The 14,038-nt window shown below is 44.2% G+C and overlaps 1 protein-coding gene across 4 annotated transcripts in view; it reads left to right on the top strand.

Moving 5' to 3' along the window:
- Window positions 1–14,038, top strand: part of Numa1 (nuclear mitotic apparatus protein 1) — a 74,819-nt gene that overhangs the window by 18,477 nt on the left and 42,304 nt on the right. Inside the window, exon 1 of one of the 4 annotated variants that reach the window (XM_028781502.1) lies at window positions 10,332–10,437. The exons of 1 other annotated variant lie outside the window; for it this stretch is intronic. The gene's annotated coding sequence lies outside the window, so the exon portion shown is untranslated. Of the gene's footprint in view, window positions 1–10,331; window positions 10,438–10,884; window positions 10,904–14,038 lie in introns of those variants that run through there. 2 more of the 4 variants (XM_028781505.1, XM_028781504.1) reach the window with 2 other exon arrangements.

The raw sequence follows: 14,038 nt of genomic DNA, 5'->3' as shown, positions 1-14,038 counted from the left end.
CAGTGGAGTTTCTTTTTACCCCTAAAATTATAGTGACTTTTCTACTGGCAGCCACAGATGGATCATCAAGCACAAAGTTGCTGTTTAAAGAGAAGCAGCCTCTGGGGCTGGGAGAAGTTGCTCCTTAGGAGGACTGTTGTTTAAAGAAGGAGGAGCAACTTCCATCCAAACAGATAGTGTGGACTTCGTGACTTCGAGGCTTGGGAGACTTTCTTCTCTCCTGTTATTAACTCTGAGCCCTTTTTGAAAGGAGTTCTTTGGTGCAGTAGGATTCATTTAGAGAAAAGGCCCTATGGACCCACAATTAGAAATTAAATGCCCAAGAGCAGGGCTAGTTGCTGGAGAAACAGTGTGGCCCAATCAGTTGCTTTTCTGTCCTTATGACTTGCAGATAACCCCAAGAAACTTAGTGAGCTCAGGAGGTGGCTGAAGATTGCATGCAGTCCAGTCTTCCTATCTCTGCTCTTTGCCTCAGTGCCCTTTCCTTTTAGTCATGAGTGTGTAAAAGCACTCTGCTTGCAAGGCCCCCTGAAGTTGCAGGCTTTTGACATTAAAATTGTTTTCTACTTATTCATGCTAGGTGTATGACTTACAATTAGAGAAACATTTAGTTGGCTTCACTGGCTATTTAATGAAGGAATTTAACTAAGTTAGGGCCAATTATCAAGCTCTTGTTTAACAGCTACCTTGTTCAGGTATTATAGGGAGTGAAACAGTATTTTTTGTCCCTTATGATCTTAATTTGGGTGAAACGGATAGATATACAGTTAGCATTCCTGTAGGGGAGTGAAAGGTATGTAGTGGAACAAGCAATAAGTGGCCTTGAGAAGAAAGGACACTGTTCTTTATTGTGGGAGAGACTAGGAGAGCTGCTGAAGGGAGAGGCATTTGAGTCAAATGATACAGGATACACAGACATTGAAGAGTTGTGGAGGACAGGGCACTTCAGTAGATTCACACGAAATGATACAGATCCTAGAAGATACCTGGTATGCTGAGGGAAAGATAATTGAATTTGCTGGAGATGAGATTGAAAGGAAACTAGAAGGCTGCACCTTAGAGAACTGGAAATAACATTTTTTTCTAGATTTTATTTTTTATCTATATTAGGCCTGCACATATATATGGGCCAACAAAGGTCAGAAGAGAATGTTGGAGCCCCATGGACTAGAGTTACAGATGATTATGAGCTGCCGTGTGGGTGTTGGGAATCAAGTTCGCATCTTCTGGAGGAACAAGTGCTTTAAAACACTGAGCCATCTCTTCAGCTCCAAACATGCTAAGGAATTTTGATTTTATTCTGTATATAATTAGATGTTGAACGAACTCTCTCTTTTCCCTCCCCCTCCCCCTCTCCCTCCTCTCCCTCCTCTCCCTCTCCCTCTCTCTGTGTGTGTATCATGACCCAATTCACATAGGTTTTGGTCTTTTTTTTTTTTTTTTTTTTGAGATACGGTTTCTCTGTGTAGCCCTGGCTGTCCTGGAACTCACTCTGTAGACCAGGCTGGCCTCGAACTGAGAGCTTTAGCATACTTAAGCTTTACTTGGTATCTTAACTCTGGTATTTAATTTCTCTGACCAACTTTCTCTTTGGTAAACTGAAAATAATACCTCCTTACAGAGCTGCTGTGAGGAACACTTGAAATACTTTCTAAATGGCAAACACATGATTAGTAAGTGGTGCAGAGCTATACACAAGTACTGATTGATTGTTCTTGTGAGGGCACTGAGGCAAAGAGCAGAGATAGGAAGACAGTATGTGATATGGACCAAAAATGACAGAAAATGAATGACCTTTATTCTTTTAACCACTCGTACTGTCTTTATTGATAATACTCATGGCCACTAGCTTTCTGGAAAACACTCCTAAATGGAAACAAATTTCTAAAAGAAATTTTTAGGTATTGGAAATTTCTCCAAAAGTCCTTGCATTGCTTTTTGAGATAATTGTACTATGTAGCCCCGGCTGTTCTGGAACTCATGAACATCTGCCTGCTTCTGTCTCTTAAGTACTGGGATTAAAGGCATATGCTACTATGCCTAGGTCCCCTCCCTCCCACCCTCCTTCCTTCCCTCCTTCCCTCCTTCCCTTCCTTCCTTTCTTTTTATTGATATAAATATATAATGGTATTGGTATTTATACCAATAAACAATAATAATGGTTTTCATCCTGACATTTTCATACATGTGCATGACTATTTGGATCATAGTTACTCTTTATTACCCTTTCTTGTCACATTCCAATGGTCCTGTAGCTAGCTACTCCTACTTTAATGTCTTTTTTTTTTTTTAAACGACCCAGTGATTTTCCTTAGGATAGCTTTCAGGAACATGAGTACCTTACCAGAGGCTATACTACCTAAGAAAATGTCTCCCTCCTTCACCTCCTTCATCATCCTATAGCCTATAGATCCTCAGGGAGGGGTGGGGTTTCATGACAAGATGTTGTCAGGCCCAAGTTTTCACTGCTCTGTTGCTATGAGTTCTAAAGTACAGTGGCCTTGTCATGCTCTGAAGACAGCTTTCTAGCACACTCCACCCTTCTGACTTTGTTTCTGTCACCTTTTCTACAGTGTTCCTTGGACCTTTGGGGTTATATACATGTCCATTTATGGCTTCATTTGACAGTTACTTGTTCTCAGCACTTGAATCAGTTATGATTTCTCTTTATAGCCTGGGCTGTCCTGGAACTCAGTCTGTAGACCAGGCTGGCCTCGAACTCTGTTTCCTCTCTTAATACAGGTACTTACTACAGCTGAGTGAGACAGGCTTTGGAAGATGAATACATTTCAATTGTAAATTAATATACTAGCCTTTTATTTTTAAATAAGTGATGATGGTCATCCTGTCTTAGACCTTCTAATTACTGTCACTCTTTCAAATGGGACCCAGACCTGTGGCTTTAGAATCAACCATAGTTTTCACTAGCTCTTGGTTACTTGTAACTAGGAGACACTTAAAGACCCAACTCTCAGTCTGCCTGGTTTAGATTATAAACTTAGAAGTGAGACAGACCTATGTTTGAATAGTAATCGTATATAAGAGTCTCAGGATAACTGGATTGTTGTTCAACATCTTAAAACCTCTTCAATAAAGATAACAGTATTACTATTTGTTTGATAGAGTTAATACTGTGAAAGGGAAAGGGAATTGTCATTACTTTTGCGTCTGCATACCTTTTTTGGTTTTGGTATTTATGCACTAATCTAGAAATTTAAAGTATTTCTAGAATTTTGCTTTCTTCATTCTTATAATTCTCTGTAGACATTTCAAAAGTAGTTCACAAAGTTGTCTCTTTATTTTTATTGTCATGTCTTTCAGACATGTGTCCCTTCCTGCTTGGGGCTGACAGTGATTTTTATACTACAAAAGCTATAAGAACCCGGTTGGGCTCCAAATATCTTTATATAAACCTTCTATTTTTATCTGTATCCCAGGGCTCTATATAAATATTTCATTTAAAAGGATTTACTTTTTTTTGTTTGTTTGTTTTTTTGTTTTTTTAAGACAGGGTTTCTTTGTATAGCCCTGGCTGTCCTGGAACTCACTCTGTAGACCAGGCTGGCCTCGAACTCAGAAATCCACCTGCCTCTGCCTCCCAAGTGCTGGGATTAAAGGCGTGCGCCACCACCGCCCGGCAAGGATTTACTTTTTGTTGGTTTATTTTTTGATTTTTTTTTTTTTTGAAACAAGGTCTAATATAATTCTGTGTGTTCTTGAACTCTAAACTCGATATTAGCCAAGGATGGCCTTGAATAAGATCTTGATCTTACTTGTTTCAGCCTTGCAAGTACTGGGATTACAGTGTGCTACCATGTCTGGCCAAGTGGACTCACTTTTAAAGTATAGTTTGATATATGCAATTAAAAAATTAAGGAAAAGCTGGGCAGTGGTGGTGCACGCCTTTGATTCCAGCACTTGGGAGGCAGAGGCAGGCAGATTTCTGAGTTCCAGGCCAGCCTGGTTTACAGAGTGAGTTCCAGGACAGCCAGGGCTACACAGAGAAACCCTGTCTCAAAAGACAAAAAACATGGGCTGGTGAGATGGCTCAGTGGTTAAGAGCATTGACTGCTCTTCCAGAGGTCATGAGTTCAAATCCCAGCAACCACATGGTGGCTCACAACCATCTGTAATGATATCTGATGCCCTCTTGTGGGGTGTCTGAAGACAGCTACAGTGTACTTACATATAATAAAAAAAAATAAATTACAAAACAAAACAAAAAACAAAAAAAATTAAAGAAATATATCTTCTTAGAAAAAGTTTATACTGCAAGTCACTTAAAAAGTTATTTCATTGGGCTGGAGAGATGGCTCAGCAGTTAAGAGCACTGACTGCTCTTCCAGAGGTTCTGAGTTCAATTCCAGCAAATACTGTGGCAGATATATTGCCTATAGGGACACACAGCCATTTTACTCCTCTGTGGCACTGAAACAGGGCAAACAGGTTCTTAGTTTTAGAAAGGCCATCTTGAGGGAGAACTGAGTGGGGACTCTTGGACTTTACTAATCAGTCCTCTCTGGAAGTTGCTTTTGCCCTCTGCTTTTCTCCCCAGGAAGCTTCAGGCTTTCCAACAGTGACTCATTAACCAGCCACTGCCCTCTGGAGAGGGAGAAGACGGTGGTGGTAAGTGAGCTGGAGGTCAGGCCTCTGAAACAGTACATCTGTCTGACAAGCCGCAGTGACTGATTGCCTTTCCTTTCAGCTTCCCTTTCTCTCTCTCTCTGTCTCTGTCTCTCTCTCTCTCTCTCTCTCTGTCTCTGTCTCTGTCTCTGTCTCTGTCTCTCTCTCTCTCTCTCTCTCTCTCTCTCTCTCTCTCTCTCTGTCTTGTCTTGTCTTGTCTTGTCTTGTTTTTGTTTTTTTTTGAGACAGGGTTTCTCTGTGTAGCCCTGGCTGTCCTGGAACTCACTCTGTAGACCAGGCTGGCCTCAAACTCAGAAATTCACCTGCCTCTGCCTCCCAAGTGCTGGGACTAAAGGCGTGCGCCATCACCACCTGGCTCAGCTTCCCTTTCTTACTCTGAGCTATCACCAACATTTCCCTAGAGAAATGCTTTTCTTCAATGCTTCTGATTAGTTTTGCTATTTTCTGTTTGTTTTTGAGACAGTCTCACTGTGTATCTCTGGGTGGTCTAGAACTCTTCATATAGACTAAGATAGCCTGAACTCACAAAGATGTACTTGCCTCTGCCTCCTGTATGCTAAGATTAAGGGTGTATGGTGCCATACCTGGCTGTGACTACTTTAAAAAATATTATTTTATGTGTATGGGTAATTTTGCCTGCATATATATCTGTGTATCATGTGTGTGCCTGGTGCCTATAGAGACCAGAAGAGGGTATCAAATGTTCTAGAACTAGAGTAATACAGTTGTGAGATGCCATGTGGGTGCTGGGACTCAACCTAGGTCCTCTGGAAAAGCAGCCAGTGCTCTTAACCACCAAGCCATCTCTCCAGCCCTTCAGTTATTATTTTTTAAAGCTATGTGGTTGTTTTGACTTAGAAAGATGATTCTGAGAAGATAGGTGTACAGATTCCTCTATACTATTGATAGTATGCTAGCTTATTCAATTATTCAGTGACTGTCTTCTTTAAATCGGTAGAGAATGGTGTTGGGGGAATGGTAGGCTACTTAAAAGACTAGCTTGTATAAACAAGTCACCCAACTCCTGAACTTCAGGTTTTATTTATTTATTTATTTGTTTGTTTGTTTTGTTTTTTAATTTTAAAGACAAGGCTTCTCTGTGTAGCCCTGGCTGTCCTAGAACTTACTCTGTAGGTTAAGCTGGCCTTGAAGTCACAGAGGTCCGCCTGCCTCTGCTTCCCAGGTGCTGAGATTAAAGGCGTGAGCCACCACCATCTGGCTAGATTTCCTGAACTGTAAAACAACCACATGCAGTGTCTTCTGGTCTTTACTTTGCCACTTGATATCCTGGCACAGTAAATGATACTATTACTGTAATTAATAGTGCTAAGGCACTATGCTAAACACTTGCCATGCTTTGTTTTTTTAATCTGCACATTAACTCAGTGAGGTAAATACTATGGTTATCTCTATTTTAGAGAAAATGAACCTGAGAATTAGAAAGATTAAATAACTTGTCTAAGGTCATCTGGCCAGTAAATGTTAGACCCAACAGTTTGGATCTAGAGCTCATTTGTGTCTGACCCTAGAGCCATTCCTCTATATAAGACATTCCATCTAAAATTACAGACCTGCCTGGAAGGGTGGAGAGTTTGGGTAAGGGCATAAGTGTAATAGGAAGTAAAACTGAGCCAGGTTATAGAGGCCTTGAATACTGTTTGTTTATATTAGAATCACCCCAGTTCTGGGCTGCCTCAGGGGAATTACTCTCTCTTTTTTTTTTTTTTTTTTCATTGCTAAGTATCGAACCAAAAGTCTCACATATGCTAGGCTAGGCAGTGTTCACCCACTGAGTTATATCATAGCCTTTTTCCTGTCATTTCTTTAAACTGTAACAAAGGATAATATACATTAAAACTTATAACACTGACATTTTAAACAAGAATAATAAAATGAATACCAAAATGCTGTAGCCTACTGGCTACAATAGGAGATGGAGTATTACCAGACCCTTTTGAACAAATGTGTGCTTCTAACTTATCATCATTCTCTCCAACTTCTATCAGAACTCACTCCTGCATTGTGAGTTCCTCCCCAACCCCTTTCTTTACCTGGCCCCCCCCCCCCCCCCCCTGGGGTAATGAGTGGCTTGCAGAAGCAGGCAGAAGCCAAGCGATCTTTCTTGGCTGAGAAGAAAGAAGTGGAGAAACTAGCTAAACTTTCTGCCTAGCTCATAAGTTAGCTGGCCTAGAAGTGTAAGGACTTGGCAGAGACATGCCAGAAGAGATTTCAAGCCTTCTACCAGGCTGTTCAACTGGAACCTGTTACCTTGTGTTTAGAGTAAGGGCAAGATGGAGAGATACAGTATCAATTCTGTCTTCACTGTGAAGTTTCAGGGCTGACAGTACCAAATGGGGCTGCAGAGATTGGGTGGGGAGTTTAGCAGGACTTGTTTTCATCTCATACAATTTTAGAGTGTGCCAATCTTTAATTATTTTTTGCCATTTCTTTTCATAAAATGTGAGCATTTGTATTTGTGGAAGTCCTTTGAATATGAGCCTTCCTTTCTGCTAATAGCAGCTGCTAAGTACAGACTACAGAGGGGTGGTGAGAACAGGCTGTAGGCCTGGGAGAAGCAGTGTGTCTGCAGTGTTGGGTATGGATCCCACCAACACCTCATCCCCTCTACTCAGCACACACATTCCTTTAGTAGCCAGAGGTTGTGTTTGGAAAGCTGCCATACAAATGTAGTTCAGTGGAACAGATTTAATGAGCTTTGGTAAGCTAGGGACTATGGCTGATCATACAGAGGGAACTGGGGTATGTCCTTAAGGAGTTGTCATTCTAGATGAAAGATAAGACTTTCATGCAGATATATAAAAAATCATTTCTTGATCTTTGTACATGGTTATTGTAATTTTTAAACATTTTAAAAAGCATATGTTTGTGTGTCAGAGAACAACTGTTAGCAGTGAGTTCTCATCTACCATGTAGATCCCAGGTCTTCTACCCAGAGCAGCCATACCTGCTGAGCCGTCTTGTCTTTTTGTACATGGTTATTAAAAATAAATCCAATGATAAAAACATACAGTGTAGGAAGTCCCCAAGTGATTGTCCTCAATAATCCACTACTGTTACCGGTCTAATATCAGAGGGATTGAGACTTGAGGTGTCCCTATAAAGTAAAAGTGGAGAGAGAGAGACCAGAGGGAAAAAGCTGGTCACACTGAGGGTACTGTCCCCTGTTCCAGGAGGAACATCTCCAACTTCTTTAGCACTGGTAAACCATCTTCTGCTGGGTCACGGGTGACAGAAACCAACCTCTGTGAAGCATCCACAGCACCTTCTGTGCTGAAGTCAGTGTATTAGGCACTTTGCAAATGTTAGTGAGTGAGTTAATACTCAATGCAGAGGAGGCTCTGCTTTTACCTAGGAGGTTGAGGAATCCTTGCAAGGGTTATATAGTTTACTGCAAGTGATTTGTGATGTGTGTGTGTGTGTAAGTCACTCTGTGGCTTAGTTTCCTCCTGTCTAAAGTTGAATGGTAGGGCTGGAGAGATGGCTCAGCGATTAAGAGCACCTGACTGGGGCTGGAGAGATGGCTCAGTGGTTAGGAGCACTGATTGCTCTTCCAGAGATCCTGAGTTCAATTCCCAGCAACCATGTGGTGGCTCACAACCATCTGTAATGGGATCCAACGCCCTCTTCTGGTGTGTCCGAAGACAGCGACAGTGTGCTCATATACATAAAATAAATAAATAAATCTAAAAAAAAAAAAAAAAAGAGAGAGAGCACCTGACTGCTCTTCCAGAGGTCCTGAGTTCAATTCCCAGCAACCACATGGTGGCTCACAACCATTTGTAATGTGATCTGATGCCCTCTTCTGATGTGTCTGAAGACAGTGACAGTGTATTCACATAAGTAATAAATATATCTTTTTTAAAAAGCCAACTTAAAGTTGAGTGGTAATTTACCTGCTTCATAAGGAGGCGGTGGAGCCTGATGAAGTGATGCCCATTAGATCAGTAGGATGGTTTGTTTTTGAGGCACGGTAGTAGGTTCTTAGTAAGCGTTAGCTACTGTCTGTTATATTCTGTTTCTTCTTCAGACCCTTATCTCCTCACATTTGATTCCTGTATGTCATATACTTCCCTGTACAAGTCCTCCTCTGTCTAGTTTTGTTTTGTTTTGTTTGAGATAGGGTGTTACTTTTGCCTTGGCTGGCCTGGAACTCTAGTAGTAGACCAGACTGGCCTTCTGGCCCAGTCTCCTGATTGCTAGGACTATAAGCACACAGCACCATGGTGGATTTCAGTCTCCTGCTTTTTGTCAGCTTTCTCCTCAGTGCTTCTCATTCCTTTTTCAGCTGTTCTCTCTACCATCTGTGTCCTCAGTACCTTTCCTACCTGTTGGGGTGGCCTCTTAACTCATCTTGCTGCTAGAGAACCGCTTTATCACATTAATCTGGCTCATACCACAGCTCTCTGTTAAAACCATCCCAAACCTTTTATTTGCTTCCTTGAAGTTCAAGACTTTCCAATTCTGACTTCAGTTCATCCTTGGCACCTGTTCTTTCACTGCTACCACACCTTTTTGCTTTCTCCTCCCTTTCCCCAGAGGAAAAATTTGATTTTGTGCTATGGAGATCCAGATTAAAATATCACTTCAGTTTCCTAATCCTTCCCTCATCTAAACTGATTAGTGAAGTTGCATATTTTATATGAGTTGACATGTACCATCTTGAAATAAAAACTTGTAATCTATTTCTGATCTGTGGAACCTAACTCAGACATTGGGTATAATTCTTGTATGGATATTCTTTTTGTTGTTGTTGGTTTTTTTTCCAGACAGGGTTTCTCTTATAGCCCAGGCTGTACTGGAACTCACTCTGTAGACCAGGCTGGCCTCAAACTCAGAAATCCTCCTGCCTCTGCCTCCCAAGTGCTGGGATTAAAGGCGAGTGCCACCACTGCCCGGCTTGTATGGATATTCTTGACAATGTTTAATAGCATTACGTTGTACATATTTCATTAAGTGTTTCTAGTTGTAAAGTGAGGGGATTCCTTTTACGTATCCCAGCAGGTGTCCAGTGCTGGCTGTCCAGTGGGTGGCAACGCTGTCGTTCGTGGTCTTGTCTGAGTCTGACATTTCTTTTAGTCATGTAGTTGCAGGAGACTCTGAGGATGATGAGTCCCTATGCCTGTGCCTGTTGAGGGCTCCAGCCAGTGTCTGCCATACTCAGAACTGTGCCTTGGCCCCTCCGCCCCGCCCCACAGATGCCCAGAGGAACAGCAGATTAGCTTCTGGCAGCACAGCTGGGATTTTGGCGGCCATTCCAGTCAACAATAGCGCAGCTATCGGGACAGGACAGCGAGGCCTGCGCTCCGCGGCTAGAAACTGCCTGCCTGGGCTGCTTGTTTGGGTGGCTGAGTGGGAGGAGCAGGCACACAGCATGACAACTTGGCCTTGCTACGCAGAAGGTACGGGCTGAAGAGATTTCCTGCGGAGAACGGGCTAGGGTGGCCAAGTCCTAGGGCAGGCAGCGATCTCGAAGGAGGCCTGCGCTTTGTGTGCGAGGGAGCCGGCGGGCGGCTGTGTGTGCCTGCAGACACGCCCCCCCTCGCAGGCGCCGCAGGAAGCGGCCCCTGTAAAAGGCCTGCGTTGTGCGGCTCCCCTGCGCTCGGCTCCCAGGCTTCCTCTGCGCCGAGCGCGTTTCCCGCCAGAGGCTGGCCGTGGGTTCAGCGGCTCTGGGCCTGCTCGGTAGGACTGGTCTCAGAGGTGGACAGGCCATCACTGCTACTGCCTTAAGCCCTGCTGGAAAGCAGCGAAGGGGGAGTGTCCTGGCCATCTCAGGTTGGTGGGGCCGGCCGCCGCGGGTGCGCTTTTGTGTGTTTACGCCACAGCCTCCAGCCTTTGCTGTGCGTGCTCTCCCTTCAGCAATGGAGCCTGCTGGCTTGCGCCCCAGCCCCCCACCTCCCCCGCACGTCCTGCTCAGTTTCTAGGGCATGGGCAGGCCTCGCCTGGGTCCTCCTGGTAGGCGTCCCCCCTCCCCCCTCCCCCAGAGCTCTTGGCTTCGCTGTTGCTCCCAGACCGCGCGGAAGCTCGCTGTGCCTTTAAAGAAAGCAGACTCCTGGCTGTGACGCACTTCTGGCTGTCAGCCAGGAAGATTGCTTCTGCCTGGCCGACTGAGAAGAAACCCAACAACTTTTCTTTTGTGTGTGGGGTTACTTTCCACTGCCCCCCCTTACTCCCGTCCTTTCAAGATTTAAATGCTAATGGCGGATTAAAACCTGTAGATACGTTTGGCTTTAGGAGTCCGGTAAGGCCCCCAGCACTAAGACTTTTTCTCCCTCACTCTTTCTCGGGTTTTTTTGTTTGTTTGTTTGTTCTTGTTTTTTTTTTTTTTTTTTTGTTCAAAAAATGGACGAGAGGGTGGGGTGGTTCATCCCCCTCAACTCCCTTTGCTGCGCCATCCTTAAAGGGGAGGGAGAGCAAGTAAACACTGAGAAACAGGCGCTGGCCACAGAGCTTGCCAACATCCGGGAGTTGGCGCCTTTCTTTCCCCTCATAGATGTCAGCGAGTTTTTGTTTGGAGGGAGTAATATGTGCGCCTGTCCTAGAGCTGTAGAGATGGCCCAGTAGAGGGCTTTCCTATTTCCTTGTGTGGTCCTAAATGTTTTTGCGGTGTTGGACAATGAAAACAAATGAAAGCGTGTCTTTTTTTTTTTTTTTTTTTTTTTGTCAGCTGCCAGGGATCTGAGTATGTGAATGTAGTGGTTGAGGGTAGGTGCTGATGAACTGCCCCAGAGGGCTGTGTATGTGCGCTTGCGCGGGTTCTTAACACAGTGTCTGCCTGTAGGCCGCAGTCTAGTTCATGGTTGCAACCTTTCAACTAACATCTTTCAGATCTTGACCTTACAGAATATGGGGGAAAAGGAATAGGTATTAGTATTGTTAGCTCCGGATTAACCCCAGCATCATGAAAATAGAGACTGAACTCAACAGAAGCAGATTGTCCTTTAATTAGAACAATGAAGGGCAGCAGTCTCTCTCGGGAGTGGAGACTGCAGAGATACAGAGGGCTTGGGGTTTTATAGGGCAGGAAAGGGAACTTTTGAAGGTTGGAGATTACATCTGCACATCAGTACACTGCAGTCTCAAACCTGTAAATCATCAAGGGGGTTGGTGTTTGAACTTTCTTGTCAGGAGCTTCCCAGTTCCTAGATGTCATGTGCCTGTCATCCTTACTTTTGGGAGTTTCTCAGTCTTCCTGAGGCTTATAGGTCATTAACTAACTCTTTACCTCCTCCTCCCCCTTTTTTGAGACAAGGGTCTTGCTTATGCTTACTTGCCCTAAAACTTGGAGCCATCTTCCTGCCTCAGCCTTTCACAGTGCTCTCAAGGTGTGAAGTTACCAAGGACAGCTAGTAACCAGCCTTTGAAGAAACAGCGGGATGTGGGTTTTTCCTGAAGTCTCTTTATTCCTTTCCAGATTCTTAGGACTCTGCCTCAGAAATCTAGGTTACAGAGACAGTGGTGTGTGTGAAGAGGGAGAGGCCTGAGTCAGAAGTTAGTGCTTTACAGCAAGTACAGAATTCATTCATTTGCTTCTGATTTCAGAAATGCTAAGAAATAATTGACTTGTCTAAGGGCTTTCCCCCCATAATAGAGAAAAGATAATATTTTTCTTGGCTTTCCCCCCCTCTTTTTTTCTTTTGGTATGAATGATGGTGGCGCACGCCTTTAATCTCAGCACTTGGGAGGCAGAGGCAGGCAGATCTCTGAGTTTGAAGCTAGCCTGGTCTACAGAGCAAGTTCTAGGAGAGTCAGGTCTACACAGAGAAACACTGTCTTGAAAAGTCTAAAGGAAAACCATCCCCAAAACAACTCAGCCCCTTTTTAAGCCAGAGGACATACCAGCAACCTTTTGTTGTTTGGGATTTAATTTTTGTCTGTTTGTTTGTTTGTTTTTCTTTTTGATTTCCTTTCTTTTTTAAAAAAGTCATTTCACTCATTTTCATCTCAGATGATACTCTACTTCCCTATTACCCCTCCACACACACCCTCATCCCACATACCCCCTCTCTCCCCTCCCCTTTGCTTCCATGAAGGCGCTCCCCCACCCACCTACCCTCTCCTGCCCCTCCGCTCCAGCATCCCCCTACACTGGGGCATCGAGCCCCCACAGGACCAAGGGCCTCCCCTCCCATTGATGTCCGGCAAGGCCATCCTCTGCTACATGTGTATCCAGAGCCATGGATCCCTCCCTGTACACTCCTTGGTTGGTGGTCTAGTCTCTGGGAGGGTGGTCCGGCAAGCTGATACTGATGATGTTCTTCCTATGGGGTTGCAATCCCCCTCAGCTCCTTCATTCTGTGCGTGTGTGTGTTTGTTTGTTTTTTGAGAAATGATTTCACTATGTTACCCAGACTGGCTTGGAACTTGGATATGTGGGCCACGCTGGCCTCAAACTCACAAAGATGTGCCTGCCTCTGCTTTCTGAGGGCATGGACCTCACTACACCTGGTTTTATTGTTGTTAAGACTGGGTACAAGCAATCCTCTTGTCTCATGTATAGTGAATAAACATTTTATCAAGGTAGCTTGGCCTTTGCCAGGGCCCTCTAGGGTAGCCCATGAGGTAAGATCCAAGACATAGGTTGTTTGCCTGTGTTTCTTGATGTTTTCCTCCCAGAGGAACTCTCAACATCATGTTCAGTCCACCAGAGCAAAAGTTGCTCAGGTGAAGGAGAGGGTATCTATTTTAGGGAGTGGAGCAATAGCCTGGAATTTTTACAGCTATGAGCAGGGTAAGTGATGGTTAAGTTTTGCCTGAGCTTGGGTGTACAGATGTGGGAGCCATTTTCTTACCTGTGAGTCTCTGAGCCTTTGGAGCCTTCGAGTTGGGACCTGGTGGGTTTGAGGAATGACACGTTGAGGTGGAAGCCTGTGTTGCCCTAACATTCTGGCAATAGGAGCAGTAAAAGAATGAGGGTTCAGTGTTGGCAGGGGCTTATACGTTGAGAGATCGAACAGGTTAGTAGCTAAGACCAAAGTTCACTTTGGTGTTATCTTGAGGTAAGGTGGTGGTGTTCAGTCAGTTAGCTGTTAAGAGGGAGCTGGAGCCCAGACTAAGGGGTGGAATGTGAGAGGAAGGAGTTCGGCTGCCTCACAGACCCTCTGGCAAAACTACAATCTTTTTCAGAAGTGACCCTCAGAGCTGAGCAACCTGATCCTCTCTCTGGTCTGGTCCTTGCATCTAGCAGGTGGTTTACATTAGCCTCAGCCCTTATAGGAAACTGTGGCTAGTCTTTAACTCCTTCAGATCCAGGGAGTGGGGACCAGATGGCAGTGTATTTCTTGATGTCACTCTCCTTGTCCTGACACATCTTTGTGGAAACAGAGAATTTCCTTCCTTCCTTCCTTCCTTCCTTCCTTCCTTCCTTCCTTCCTTC

The sequence above is a fragment of the Grammomys surdaster genome, unplaced genomic scaffold, assembly GCF_004785775.1.
Source record: "Grammomys surdaster isolate TR1022 unplaced genomic scaffold, NIH_TR_1.0 458, whole genome shotgun sequence".
NCBI classification, from domain to species: domain Eukaryota; kingdom Metazoa; phylum Chordata; class Mammalia; order Rodentia; family Muridae; genus Grammomys; species Grammomys surdaster.
This window is presented reverse-complemented; position numbering and strand designations above follow the sequence as displayed.